Raw genomic sequence first — 14319 nt, forward strand, 5'->3', positions numbered from 1 at the left:
GATGTACTTACTAAGAGTCAGCACCTACAATGACCATAATCAATCAATCAATCATTATTGAGTTTTGGAAATATTTTTTTTTGGGGGGGGGACTACTGTATTGGGAAGGCCTTTCTTTCTTCTTTATTGAATCGGGGCCACTTAAGAAAACAGCTTGATTTGAATGAAAGGGCTAAAAACTAATTTCTATAACAATATTGCTTCTATTTATCGTACACAGGGATTTGGGGCGGGATAGATTTGGACACGACTGAATGGATAACATCACCATCAATTTTGCTTAAAAACCGACCAAGTAAATAGAGTTTTATTTTTTAACACCCAGGGGGCGCAATGGGATTATTCAACAGTCAACCAAAGCAGCTTTTGCCTTTTTCCAAACTTTTAAGATAACAAAAGGAAGTGGGATTTTGAAGTAAAGGGATTTTAACAAGGCGATATTATGGCAAGGTCAAATGACTGACTTTTTCGCCGATCGGCTTTTCACGGACTAACCTTCTCGCTCTGCAACAGGTAAATTTGCTGTTTTGATGCAGCTCTCGTAAGCTTCTCACGTCGGGTTTAACTTCTCTCCCGCGTGTGTTTTGGGGAAGCTGTGGGCTGTAGAAATTCTGCTTTGATCCCATTTTCCAACATAAAGATAGGGGCATTTTATTTTCTTTACTGTAAAACAGGCTTATCCACACGCAGCCGGGAAACTGTTCTTATGTCCAGCAATGGCTTGATAAAATGCATATTATAATTTTCTGTTCATACACAGAAATATTTTCTAAATTTAGAAATATGTTAAATTATGTGAAAGTCCATTGTATTATTAAAGATAATAGGAAAATTTAGGAAAATTCATATTGTATAACTTTCTTAAATTTTTAACTGTGGGAAAATTGTATGGTATTGTAACCATGCTATTTGGAAATATATAAATTCCAGATACCCCATTTAGCTGTCTTTATACAGCTTGAAACTAAATAAGAATGTAAATATAAATATTAGATATAAATTATCCTACATCTAGTTCTAGGAAATATGCCCCATTGAAGACAGTTGAAAATATGTAGATTGGACTGTTTTGTTTATATAATCAATTATCACAATCCTGTCTATACTTAACAATAAATGCCATTTTTGATCAGTTTGTTTCTAGTAATATACTGCATAGGATTGCTGTCTAAGAAAAATATCATGACAAGTCGAAATTTACTGAAACTGCAGATGTTCTATTTCTAATAAAAACCTAAACATTTTCTTTACTATATGTGTCACAGTATACAAGTAATCTATTAATAATAATTTCCATTTCCCCTTCCCATTTTTTTGAAGAAAAGGTAGTAGATATAAAAATGAAATACTAAAAAAAATATTAAAAAACAATTTAATGGAGAAGTTCTTTCTGTCTTTCAGAGATACATGGTACATTGTGTGATTTCACTTGGTATCACTTGTGCTGAAGAAAAAAAAGTTGGGCAGAATGGCTGCTTGTGATGTATGATGGCTGTCTCACACATAAGATCCATTGTGTGGAATAAGGAAGGTGCGTGTGAGTTGAACCAACACAGATGAATTGCTGTTTTGCAACTAGCTTTCATAATAGTACAGTTCTCTCAGAGTTCCGTGGTACTTTAGGATATGTGTAAAACTGGAGCCTGAATGATTTTCTATTAAAGATTTCAATCACAGCATTAAAAATACGCATATAAAGTTTTAAAAAGATATAAGAATAAAAAAGGGTAGAAGCTCCAGAAAAGAAAGAGAAAGAAAAGTAAAAATATAGCCAAGGAAAAATAGAAATATATAAAGTGATTTTCACTTTCACCATAACAAATATAAACAATTTTAATAACTTATCACCTTCTATATACAAATATATAACAAATGGTCTTTTCTTCCCATATCCCATCTCTTATCTACAAACAAATCCATAAAGCATTGTCGCTATAAACAAATCCATAAACCCTGCCTTCTTTTAATTCAATATATCATTGAAGCAATACAGGTCGATTATTTTGATAGAATGAATATAACTAGCATTGTGGTCCTCTTTCAGTCATTTTGCCCCTCATCATCCTGTTATATCTTTATTTAATGCTCTTTTGTGTGCTTTGAAATGTGTTTATAAGTTTTTCGTAAGGTTTATGTTAGATTGGGTAATGGATAGGCACACACCGGCTTAACGGTAACAACAGCTCTTTATTAAGTACAACAAGTGAGAACAATCCAGCGAAGGTTGAGTCTGACAGCAGCCCTTTTATAGGGAGCTGTCAGACCCTTCGACCAATAGGATTAAACCTCTGTTCCCGCCAGAACAGAGGACCTTGGTGGTAACCACTGTAGTTAGAACAAGTATCTAACACCCCTCCCCTCTTGGAGGGCCGGTGATGCCTATCACTGTTGTAGGAATCCACAGAGTTCCCCTGGTGTAGTTGTGGGCGTATACCGAATCCCCTATGCTAAATGTCCGAATCTTGCTTGTGGATTCGGGGGACAATGAGGCAGAATAATTGGGGTGTAGCCGGTCTAAGTGGGACCTTAGCCGGAGACCCATGAAAAGCTCGGAGGGGCTTCTCCCTGTAGTGACACTGGGTGTGATGTGCTGAATTAGTAAATAGTGGTCAACTCATGTTTGCCAATCTCCCGGGCCCATCCTAGAAAGGGCCTCTTTTGCAGATCTCACCATTCTCTCCCCCTGACCATTGGAGGCCGGATAGAATGGCGCGACCAGGGCATGCCTGATTCCCTGAGCTGCTAGGAAGGTCTCAAATTGCATGGCCGTGAATTGGGGTCCGTTGTCAGAGACCAAGACGTCGGGCAAGCCTTGCGTGGAGAAGAGTCTCCGTAGCACCTTGATGACCACTTCGGCCGTAGTGGAGGTCATCAGGACTACCTCTCACCATTTTGAGTAGGTGTCCACAACTACGAGAAATATATGGCCATGAACTGGGCCAGCAAAATCAGTGTGCACCACAGTGCTTGAGATCGCTCCCACTCCTTAGCAGGTGCCTCTGGGGGAGCTGGTCTGGACTCCTGGCATGGTGTTCCGGTAGCCACCCATTCTTTGATCTCCCTGCCCATGTTAGGCCACCACACGTAACTTCTAGCCAAAGACTTCATCCTGACAATTCCAGGATGCCCTCTAATACTTTAATGCACAGTTTGGGTGGAACAACGACCCGGTCCCCCCACAGTAAACAGCCTTTAACAACAGACTGGTTATTTCTCTTATGATAATACATTTTGAAATCAGACCCAGCAGGCCACTTGGGCCACCCCCTCCACACCTAGTTCAAAACCTGTTTGATTGTGGAGTCTCTGGCAGAGTGGTGGGCAACATCACTAAGCAAGACGGAACCAGTCTCTAAACAGTCAATGTGAAAAACTAGCGTCTCGGGGGTAGGGTCTGAGAGTAGTTCATCGGTGCTCTTGTTGACACCGGTCACTTCCAGCCCCAGGGCTTCGAACCAGTCAAGCCCCAGGAGGCTCTGCAGGTTTTGGCTGACCACCGTCACCGGGAGCTGGCCGCTGAAGTTGTTGAAGTTCACCTAGAAGGTGCCTTGGCCCATGATGGGGACTCGGTTCCCCTGGTAATCACGAAGGCAAATGTGAGGGGTGCATAGATGTTGTTTCTTCAGGTTAGGGATAGCCTGCTTTAGGGTAGACCACGGCATGATGGTCAGTGATGACCCGGTGTCGATCTCCATCTCACATGGAGAGCCCTTGATGAGAACTGTGACCTTCAGCTTCTTCAACCGCCTTGTGCTGGTTTGGCCAATTGAGGTATGATGGATGACTCTGTTGTCACCCTCTGAGCGCCATGGTGGTGGCCGCCATGCCCCTTGGTCAGGCCTCTGCTGGCGGTTGGTCAGCTTCGTGGCTGCCAGGTCATCGGGGGGAGCTTGCTTCGGCAAACCTTGGCGATGTACCCCTTTCGCTCGCAACGCTGGCAGATAGCATCATGCAGACGGCAAAATGATCTGGCATGGTCTCCTCCGCAGCTAGCACAAGGCAGAAGACACGGTTTGAATTTGCGCGTCGGCTGGGTGCGGCTACTGCGCATGTGGCAGCTGTCATCTTCTTCGCCTTCTGAGCTCTTGGCCTCTGCAGCCTTGCGATGTGAGCATGCACTCTTCCTTGTGTCCCGTGAAGCGCCCTGGTGCTGCAGGGTTTCTGCAGACTTAGCGGCTGATTCTGATGCCCTGGCTTCATCCAAGGCAATTTGCAGAGTGAGGTCAAACATGGCAAGTAACCTCCTCTGTAGGTTAATGTCCTACACGCCGCAAATTATGCGGTCCAGAATCAGCTCGTCCAGGTCTCAGAATTCGCAGTATGTGGCGGCCTTGCGAAGCGCCGCAACATACTCATTTATCGACTCGCCCTCTTTCTGGTTCCTGATGTTAAACTCATGCCAGCGAATGTGCTTGGACAGCTTGGAGGCATAGTGGGTCTTCAGAGTCTGCTGGAGCATGGACCAGACGACTGATTGCAGCGGTGTCGGCTCAGAGAGGTCTTTCGCCGCCTTGAACACTTCCCGGCCACAGAATCCGAGGAACATGTTCTCCTTGCGGCCTTCAGAAAGGCCCATGAGGTCTTTTGCTTCGAGGAAGCAGTCAAATTGTAGCATGTACAAGTCCCAGTGCTCGGTGACCGGGTCATACAGAGTTGGTGGGGCGTGCATGGCCATTTTGTGTTCTGAGGGCTTGGAATCTGCCGCTCAAAAATGGCTACTCGGAGCCGCACTGAGCTCCGGGCTGGATGTACTTGCTGGATTGCTACGCTCTTTTTGGTTCAGCTAGTTGCCTTCCAATCCCACCTTCGTCGACAGTGTTAGATTGGGTAATGGATAGGCACACACAGGCTTAATGGTAACAACAGCTCTATTAAGTACAACAAGTGAAAACAATCCAGCGAAGGTTGAGTCTGACAGCAGCCCTTTCATATGGAGCTGTCAGACCCTTCGACCAATAGGATTAAACCTCTGTTCCCACCGGAACAGAGGATCTTGGTGGAAACCACTGTAGTTAGAACAAGTATCTAACAGTTTACATATTGTTTTGTTTTCTTAATGCAACTTTTAATTACTGTGTTGCTCTTAAACCCCTTTGATAGGGAAAAACAAGCATAACTTATTGGACGGTCCAAATATTTTCTTTCCTCCTTTTCTCCTCAATGTTTATATCTATTTGCCATATTGCAAATAACTTAATGTTGATTGATTGATTAATAATCCTGTCACATTTTCTTACTTTTAGACAAAGCATACCTATGCGGACATGGTTTTTTATAACCTGATGAGCAGTTATGGGAGAGAAGCAGTGGGGCTTCCCTCTGGTAAATGCTTAACGCAGGTTTTCTCAACCTTGGCAACTTTAGAATATGTGGACTTCAATTCCCAGAATTCCCCAGCCACACATCTTAAAAGTTGCCAAGATTGAAAAGCACTGGAGACACAGGAATTCTGTTTGCTGAGAGACCCTGCTTTAACCTCAAGAACTTCTAAACCATATTCACTCACCAACCAACCTACAGCTTAAATGTCTGTTTAAAAATGGTTGAGTTTATTTTAAGCCAGTAACTTTTCTCAGGGTTCTATGAAATGTCAGGTTGAAAAAGACACCTTATGATCTCCAATCAACCAATCATTTAGGTCGTTACAGCTTCACTACAGAAAGCTAAGCTGGAAAAGGGGGAGCTTTCATTTCAGCTTTTCCTACCAAAAAAAACAATTTGCAAACTTTTCTGGAGCTGTGCCATCATCAAGCTGGCTCCCTTCAACCCCCCCCCCCCCTTATTTTTAAATTGCAGACATAAATTTCAAACATACTACTCTGAGTCATTGGCAAGATAGGCCAAATTGTCTTTGAATCCATTTGGTTCTCTCTCACAGATGACATTATTTTAAGCAAAGGAAAGAAAGTAGAAAACCAGGCTTCTTAATTTGTTTCATTTCTTAATTTCCTGTATGAAAGTCACAGCTACTTTATAAACTAGTCTTTTCCATACAAAATCTCCCCCGCCTCCTTTTAAAAAAATCACTTTTGAAGCTTTGAGATGCAGAAATGCCAGGGGATTAAAATTGACCAGTGTCTCTAAAAGTTCCCACTTCCATGTTGTAAAAATGTGGGAAGGAAATGGTGCAATAGCTTCTTCCCATAGAAGATTTATATAAGGCGCTTTCAGTTTTTTGCCCCTTTAACAACTACTTTAGAGCAAATATTGTAGAGAATCAACATTCCTCAAATTTGAATGTTTCTCTTGATCACATTGAGAATGTAAAAAATTGATCCCCTCCCTTTCCTTTGACACGAAACTGCAACCACCCACCCCCACCCCCAAGGTGGTAAAAATGTTTTTATGGATATTATAAAATTTTCAGAAACCTCTAGAAGTTTCTTGCCTTATGTCCAAGTGCTTGGTATAAATCATCTGGATCAAATGGTGTTGTGATATTCACTGTATGGTTTATCTCTCAACGTGTGATGCACAGGAGATCTAAAATGCCTTAAAATCAAGTGTTCCTTTGCTCTTAGGTCATCCTCATTCAGCTGGGGATCGTGATGATTCACCACCTGCATTGAAGTCAGTACGGAGGGCTTTAGTTAAGATCTTAGTTGTCTTAATGAGGTTCTGCCTCCTTTAAACGTGTACGATTCCCCTAACCATGGAGTTAATGAGAGCGGATGCCCATACCATCCACCCCCAGACAGTCTGCCACATGCATAGAGCTAACTCCAAAGTGGTGGTGAAGTACCCTCCAGTGTTCCCACTCCCTTTACCCTTTACCCTGGTGATTATTCAGCCTCTTAGGACCCCTCCTGTCTATCTCTTTTATCCTGGCCTCTATGCCTATTCTCCTTGGCAGACACAGCTGAGCCAATGAAGAGTGCAAAGGAGTCCCTCCATCTGCCACTTTCTATGTGTGCCCCCACTCTAAATAAAAATAAGGGTCATTTTTCTGGATCACACACCAGGGCCACGACAAATGAGTCCCAAAGGCTTTGATGCCTATGTTTGGACACAAGCAATTACCTCTAATTATTGTTTTTCTTTTCAGTTTGCCCAACATTAAAGAACCCTGCGAAGCAGCTTTAAAAAGGGAGCTCAGGAGAGTGAATAATATATTTCTTTAGACGATTGGGCCCGGCACCTACACCTCCTCCTCCTCCTTTGTAACCTTCCCCTCCCTCAATGTTTCCATATCGACGGAGACACAATCTTCACAAGTGTTCAACACATAATATGGATTCGGCTTGTGTGTGGGACATTTTTTTTAAGAGCATCCATGTGTGTAGATTGTTCTTAAGACAAGATGTAAACATTTGTATAAATAAGTTGCAGATGGCAAAGAACATGAGAGATGAATATCTGTTAAAGGTGGTGAAAGTAAAAAAAAAAAAAGTAAAAATTTAAAAACTTGTTTTAAATGTTTAAAATATCAACACTTTCCGTGAGTCATAAAATATTAAAATATAGTCAATTTTCTCCACAAGCAAAAAAGTACTTAAGAATGAAAAACAATCAGTGGTTTATAATACATAACAGATTGAAGATAACCTCTGCAAACATATTCTGGATATTTTATAGACCATATTGTTAAATGCCACTATTAATATATCTGCATTAATGTCTATGAATAAAGGATGGACGTGCACATAGCAAAGACAACCAAAAAATGTTCCAAACTTTGGAGATTTCAAACTGCATTTATTTAAGGTGATTATACCATTGTTAATTTTAATAAAACTGAAAATTCAGCCAATAAACATTTATTTGAACTGTACTTACTAATGTTACATACACAATCATAATTATTGGATTAAGGCAAAAATCAATTTCATTCAGGTGATTTTTGGGGGGGGTCCTTAATACTGACATAAAATGCACTTGTTAACACATTCTCTTTACTGATTCTGCAATGGATAGTTAGGTGTTAGATATAACGTGTACAAAAAATATCTATGTTTGGACAGCATAGTAAACCAAACTGATAAATAATGCTGGTTTACTAAATACGAATGATATCCTGGTGCAAGTATTTGATTATTGCTCTTTGTGTCCTCCTGTTAAACAAACAAATGTGGGTGGCTTTCTCCATGAATTTGTCATTAGATGAGTATAAGAAAATAACAAAATAAATTTTGTTCTCTCTCTCATTAATGGTTTATTGAACCCTTGAAACTTGTTTAGCCATTCCAAGTTGTAGGAAAAATTTAAGTGAAAATGACTGAACATGATCTATCATCGTGCCACTTTTTCTCCTTAAATGAGAATTCTTTATAATGTTAGTTTACTATTAATCTGAATGCAGTTTGTACATCTCTGTCCTTACTCTTATGTGCCAATGAACCAAACGTATGTAAATATGTGCACTTTGGTTAAGTTTTAGACATAAGGATTCTTACTACTCTCCATTGACAGCCTCTCACAAGGAGTTGTCCTGTTTGGGGTTTAGATGGATTTGGTTCTTAATGCTGTATTTTTCCTTCAACATTCTTGGGGAAAGACACAATAAGTTGTGAGGTGGATGAACACATTGTTGGTTTGGGCAGCTATCTTGACAAGGTTTTATGTGGGCTAGTTTAAAGAAGGATAATTATTTGATGGAATTTCATTCTCAGTGATAGAAGATGAGGTGCGAGTGGGATTATTTATTAGCGGTTCAACTAGTGTGAAATATTTGTTTATCTTTAATGGAAAAATACACAGAGACCAAAATGTGCCAATGCAAATACAAATCATGTGCATATCTACATTTGAGTAATTTATCTACAATTACATTATAACATATTACTTGGCCAAAACTGTTATCCATATGTTAGAGAACTAAATGATAAAGGACGATTCCAAACGTCATTTCTGTGTTGCAGAAACCCGGGCCAAGGTACCTTCATTTTGCCAACATTGCTTCTATTCAGCCTGGTCTCTGGTCCTAGGAAATAGCAGAAGGAAAAACTACGCTAGTAAAAACGTTCTGCATAAATGTAGATCCTCCAATCACATAATATATTTGTATAATTCTTTTACACAAGTGCCAAAGGTAATGCCACAGCACACTCCCATCAACACTTCTATATCTTTTAGATCCAGTCCAGAGGTGGGTTCCTACCGATTCGAGTAGGTAGTAACTCGGCCTGCCATGGCCCCGAACCGGTTCTATCGTCCATCTTGATTTTTCATTCTGCGCATGTGCAGAACAATCTTCATTGCAAAAAATTATTTTTTTTCCTTTTCTAACGTTGTGCACATGCGCAGACCTTTTTAGGTGCAAATGTGCATGCTGGAAGTAATGCCGACAGTAACCCACCCCTGATCCAGTCCATGTGTTACACCAATTAACACAGAAATCAACAGTTTTAGATAGCTTTACCAAAGACCTCACTTAGTTTAGAGCTACAACTTAAAAAGGTATTTATTCAGTGCAATCCGGTACATACTGTATGCATTATTTACTCATCAGAATGTCTTATTGAATAATAATTGGGCTTATTTCCAGGCAAGCCTGCCTAGGATTGCAATATTAGTTAATTCATTAATGGGGCTGGAAAATGAAAGGATACTAGTTTATTTTTTTTAAGGGTGTCTTAAATGCTATAAGAATGTAATTGGTATAAGGCGATTGACATGTTCCCACCAACAGGTATCTTTTATTGATAGCATTTTAACCTCAATCTTCAAACAGCTGAAGAAAAGCAAAAAATAAAAGAAATCTGGACTGAGATGTCGAAATTATTTCCATGCTTCATACTTGGAGTGCTTCCTCTGGTGGACGATTGATTTGTTAAGTACTATCAACGTTAAACAAGAAATAGAAGTTTCCAAACAATTGGATTTGAGATCGTGGAAAAATACATGTGGTGATTACTTTTTAATTAAATATTTTATTTGGCCGCATCCAGTATAATAAATACAAGGTCCTTTGCTGTAATTCTGGCAAGCTTTCTCCCTGGGAGGTTCTCCCTTTCCACTAGTCTGCTTTTCTAAAGTGACTTGACAGGATTTGCTATTGTCTCTTTGGATTAGGACAGAGACCTTACCTTTTAACTGCAGCTATGTTTTCTGCAGCACAGGAAACTAGAATCAAAACCCCAAGCTACAATTAAGAAATGGAACTGGGAAATGCAGCGAATTAAAAAGTTGCAGCTTAAAGGCAATCCATATGTTAGCAAATGCTTTCCAAATGATCCAGCCTCGACCCCCTGAGTTGCAGAAGGGAGGGGGGACTGGATGGGGCTCCAGATTGCATCTATGATCTGTAGATTTTCCTGAGCTCCAGCTCTGTCTGCGGTGTGGCATGACCCTTATGCCAGGGGTCGGCGCACTCACCCTGGGGGAGTGAGCATGGAAGAATGGCAGCTCCCCCTCCCTCGGACCCAGTGTGTGGGGTCTCAGCTCTGAACTGCTAATTAAACTCATTCACAGTTCCAACATTGCAGCCCTCATAGCTAAAAATCAGCTTGCTATCACTCCAGCACCCCTTGAGACCACACATAAGCAAGCGGCATCCCAACCTTTGCATGAAAGCAGTAAAACTGAGGAAATCATAACAGGGTAAGATGCAAGCAGAAAGAAAGGTGTTATAGACCCCTGAAGAAGGAAGAGAAAGAGCAAGGAAAGCCTGGAGAGTTAAGCAAGAAGGGGCTAGGTCCAGAAAAAATAATTTCTGCAATCCATATATAACAAAACGACCAACCCCGAATACAAGTTTCCTAGTCCAATCCTCTCATGGCAACCAGCTGCAAACAGCAACTAATTTACTGCAGTTACACTTCTGTCAAAAGATGCATTCCACCCATTCGGAAGGATCAGAAAAATATTTCATTAGACAACCACTCTTTGAATCGATAGAATATTTCAGTTTGCTGTCACCTTTTATGCCACAATATAATATAGTACACCCCAATTCAGATGAAGGCATTAAGACTGATTATTAACATTGACATATGAATATGAATAGCAGCACCACAGTTAAGTCGTTTTAGGCCTAGATTGAATGAAATTTATACTCTACCCATTTCAGATATGTACCTAGATCTCATCCAGAAATATTGTAGCTAAGTCATTTTAGATTAATTAATAACCCAGTTCTCTGGAAAAGTTTCTAATGCTGGGAAAGGTAGAAGAAAAGAGAAGAAGAAGATGACCAGCAGCAAGGTATATGGTCTCAGTTACAGAGGCTATGGGTGCACTATTGGAACACATGAAAGAACAGCTTAGGGAGAAAAATCTATTTATGTTGTCATTAGGAGTCAAATAGCTTGGTGATACATAATTATTTACTCATAAAGAACAAAGCATTTTTTTCTGGAAAAAAACTATTTCAAGGATCTCATCTTGTGGGCACTGTCCAGTCTATAATATAAGGAAAAACTTTTGGTAACTTCATGGAGACTTCTATGTAGGATGAATATCAGAAGTTACTTGCCACACAATTTTTGCATGTACAAAATTTCCATTTTCTTAAAAGAACCATGTTGCCTCTCTTTTGCCACCTGAGAAATAGACAGACAATGCAAGGGATCCCGAGGGAACGAAAGGACAATGCATTTTTACTATCTTCCGTCCAGCTTTCTCTCTCACCAAATTACATTTTTTTTTCTCAGATCTAACTTTCATCATGAAAGCAATATCGAGATGCAGTATAAATTGCTCACCATACACATTGTTGGATTTTGATCCTGCCTTTTCTCCAAGAACTAGAGGCCTCATGAGTTCTCTTTAACTAAGCTATACAACAACCCTGTGTCATAGACTGGATTGAAAAAGAAAGACTGGATCAAAGTCACTGAGTTTGCACAATTGATGATGGACTTTGAACGGAATCTCTCCAGTCCCATTATCACACCTTAAATACTAGGCTATGCTGCTTCTCAAGTCATGCATCTAGATCTTTCTAGATCTAAAGATTTTTATTCTCTGTGTGTAAAAGAAGATGTATAAGTTAAGAATATGTCATTGAAATAGTATTTAAATAAATGTTTCAAAATGCTAATTTACCTTCATTTCTCCACATTTTCTTTTTCTGAATGGACACATATTGAATTTTTGACATACTGGTACTTTTTCATGTTTAAACAGGAATTTTCTGTTTGTCAAAGCTGATAATAAAAGATGAATGTATTATCAAGTTACTACTAAAACAAATATTTAGGGCAAGCCTTTGCGAACATACTAGAGATTGATTACTGTAGTTCCCTAAATGTGCTTCTCCATTCCTACAATTTGCTTTTGTGTGTGGGCTGAATTTCATTTTGTAAATTATTTAACATGCCTTCTTTTTCTGGATATAACAGTTTCATATATCAGCAATACTGTAGAAAGTTGATTGTAATATCCATAGTTAGAATACAGGAATTGAGATTTGATTCAGGATCAGTTGATTCCTGCTACTGACTTGAGATTTCTCTAGCTCATCAGATGCATTTTTCCTAAGTCTTCACAGCTGTGACATAAAATTGTCCTTGAAATAGGACTACTCATGGGGTCTAAGACAACTCACTAGGACCAACTTGCTGTGGCCATCTTGCCATGGCTATCTCACTGTAGCCAATTTATCATGGAATAACTCACCAAAGACAATTCCATGTGGAATAACTCAATACAATAAATGTTATCCCTTATTTCTTTGACATCATTTCCATTGACAAAAATGAAAATAATGTTGAAAAATTAGTGCCAGATATTTATCGTGTTGAGTTATATCACGTGAATTGACTGTCCCACAGTGAGTTGGCCACAGTGAGATGGCTATGACGAATTGTCCCATTCTGCTAATCATATAGATGTGTAATAATGGTATTGTATTCAATATCAGTAAAAATAAAATAACAATATGGCTTAGAATATTACTGTAGACATGTAGTCTGAGATATATTTACATTCTGAAAATCCTAGTTTTAATCTGCTTTAATATTTCTGGCACTTCATTTGGAAAGAACACCATACTACTTACTACAGAAGACCTGCTTAGAAATTGCCTCTATGTCATTCAAAACATGATAATATAATTAAAAAGAAACTAACTCTGAAAATTAAACATATGTTCAGCATAACTGTCTTTCATATAGCTAAGACTATGTCATGAATCCATCCTTATTCTAATAATATCACTACCATTAACAAGCAAGTACAGCAATTACCACTGTTTCTTTTAAAGGATTTTGAATGTCATCAGAACTCGCCATTACACATATAAAGAAATGTAATAATGATAATGATCTCATCCACCTGGTAGACTTTTTTTCCTGTTTATTTGACTTGGAAGAATATATGAGCAGCATTCCCATATGATATACTATTTCTATGCTGTGCCATTACAGACTGTAGAAGTTTGTTTCATTTCATGACTTACTATATTTACAGCCCTTCTTTTCACAAAAATTACTCAACAATTATCTCAACCTATTTACAGATTAAGAGCAGCAGTAAAATTCTCAAACATCAAAAAAGAAATGGAATACATGAAGTAGCCAGATTTTTGAAGATAAACAGATGTGAGTCTATATTTGGATGGAAGAATACCTGGGAATCTCATAATTTTGAGTTCTCTGGTGGAAGACAGAAGAAGTTTTACTATTTTAGTGTCCTTGTTAGCTGTGCAGTCCCAAGGCAGTTGACTGATTCAGTTCCCTTCTGGGTTAGGAAAATATTGTTCTTTAAAATAGAGCATGGTTGCTAATTCAACTGGTAGGCCAGGCCAGAAGTTTTCCAGAATACTATGCAACTAATGCTGTATAGAAGCGAAGAAAAAGAGGTAGTAGCAACAGTAGGCAAAATAGTTGATTCTAATACAAATGTACTCTTAAGCTGCTAGACCATGGAATGCTCTACATAAATACTGATAATTAAATTCTATGCTTTATTTGACAACACAATACTTAAGTGTTAGAAATGAATGTGTTTTTCCAAGGAATATGATCGGCCTATGAAACTGCGCATTTCTTTTTACAGTAGCGTTCCTGTCATTCAATAAATAATTATGAAAGTTGTGGGATATTTTTGGCCTAGGTCAAGTACTCTTCAAGAAAAAAAACATGCTAATGTGAGGAAATTAGTACAATGTCAAATGTCAAGGACGACACAATAGCTGTTGAATATATACTTACTAAGACACTTCTGGGAAGAATTGACATAATTACATGCTCTTAGCGAAAATTGCAGTTGTTTGGTTTACTAGTAGCCATTTCAAAGTGAAGCATGGAAAGTGCAAACATTCTGGGAATGAAAACTGTGTGTCTAGATTGATCATGGTATTAAAATCATTTCGTAAATTTACTTGCTGGTTTGCTCTTCCAAACATTCCATATATGACAATTGCTTATTTTGGGGTGC

At 39.1% G+C, this 14319-nt stretch overlaps 1 long non-coding RNA gene across 1 annotated transcript; it reads left to right on the top strand.

Moving 5' to 3' along the window:
* The first annotated feature begins 377 nt into the window (after window positions 1-377).
* On the top strand, window positions 378-12215 carry LOC309390050. Its single transcript, XR_014175058.1, has 5 exons — window positions 378-513; window positions 1402-1531; window positions 7046-7704; window positions 9671-9845; window positions 11592-12215. It is a non-coding gene; the product is annotated as an uncharacterized lncRNA (long non-coding RNA).
* Window positions 12216-14319: the final 2104 nt, after the last annotated feature.

This window comes from Natrix helvetica (assembly GCF_964273705.1).
Source record: "Natrix helvetica genome assembly, chromosome: 3".
Classification (NCBI taxonomy): Eukaryota; Metazoa; Chordata; class Lepidosauria; order Squamata; family Natricidae; genus Natrix; species Natrix helvetica.